Consider the following 1,533-nt stretch of genomic DNA (forward strand, 5'->3'; position numbering starts at 1 on the left):
TAAAGGAAATCATAGACGTAGAAGCACACATGGACAGTATTATCAGCGTAGCGGCACTTCGCTATAGCGTGATATACATCTAATTTGCTACTTACGCGATTCTGCGTTGGTGCCGTAGACACTTTGTCAAACACCCGGGTAGCAGCAGTGCTTTTTGCCAATGAGCAGCAAAAGTATATGTTGACAGTTTATTTCAGCACATTATATGGCACTCAACCAAAATTGAACAGCAAGAAAAGATGGAAAGAAAATGACTATTTTCTAAGCCTCCATCACTGCAGGTAAAACTAAATGGATTTCATGATGTTCAGGTGCCTTGGTTTGCATCAACTCTTATATATAAATCAAATTGATCGTCCCTAAGTCGTTTGGCCCAGGACTGTCATTCTAAGGCTCACAGTCATACAATGGTATATTACACTCTATTATTGTATACTACATCAGAGCATACTGTATCTATTACAGTCATCTCATGTGGAATTACCTCTTTCAAAAGGAGAGAACACACCCTAAATTATAATGGCCTCATCACTTGGACTGGTTTTAGCAGAAGAAGCCCTTTTAGCACCATGGTATTACCTCCGGAGTGATTAGAGGAAAGGTAGTATTTCACTCTAAGGGTAAAATGTTTTCCTAGGAAAAGTAAATCTAGACATTTTAAGACATGTAGGATATTGCAGTTTATACAAGCATGTTCAGAATACCCCCAACATAGACCCGCAAGTTACATGTTCGTATGCATAATGTTAAAAATGTTAACTTCAATAATATTCTCAAAATACGTTAAAATTACAAAACTTGTATATTTTTAGCAATTCTTACAAACACACTTGTCAAAAATCTGCCCAAGTATTTGGATTAAACATCAACTACATAAAGACTATCAAAGGATAAGTCCAGCCTGCCTACCAAGAATAGCAATGCTTCTTCTACAATAGGCCTTGATTTTATTTTTTAAGTATTATGATATCCGTAGAAACTGCAAACACTTGTTTTATTTCCCTTGTCATGGCTGGACTAAGATGACAGTACAAGCTGTGGCTTGTGTTTAGCAATTACATAAGCCTTTAGACACTGAATATTTTATAACTTCCATTCCAAATTCATTTTAATTTCCTACTCTTTTTGCTAGTCTCTTACTAGCTGCACTTCTTTTAATCTATTTTAGCATTATCAAATGCTTATCCTTTCAAAAAGTGATTGATTCACTTTCAGGAACAAGAGGAAACATTAATAAATAAATGGAAAAGTAAAACTATTTCCTCTAATGAATTGCATATATTTTTTTGCTCATTTCTGGGTCTCATGCATTGGTAGTGGTATGTAAAAGGAACATCAATTATTTTATTGCAGTTGTTTCTGAAGTTTCCTTATCACCTGAGAAAATGACCTTAACCCTTTAAATAATCAATCCCACGTTCCCCTCCTGGTAATACTGACTCAAGTCCAGTACATGGTACGATACTCTCCACCTTTTGGATATACTCAAAGATTACATGATTATGTACTCAAAGATTAAACTAAAACATATTT

The sequence above is a fragment of the Psammomys obesus genome, unplaced genomic scaffold, assembly GCF_907164565.1.
Source record: "Psammomys obesus unplaced genomic scaffold, mPsaObe1.curated_primary_1811, whole genome shotgun sequence".
Lineage (NCBI taxonomy): Eukaryota > Metazoa > Chordata > Mammalia > Rodentia > Muridae > Psammomys > Psammomys obesus.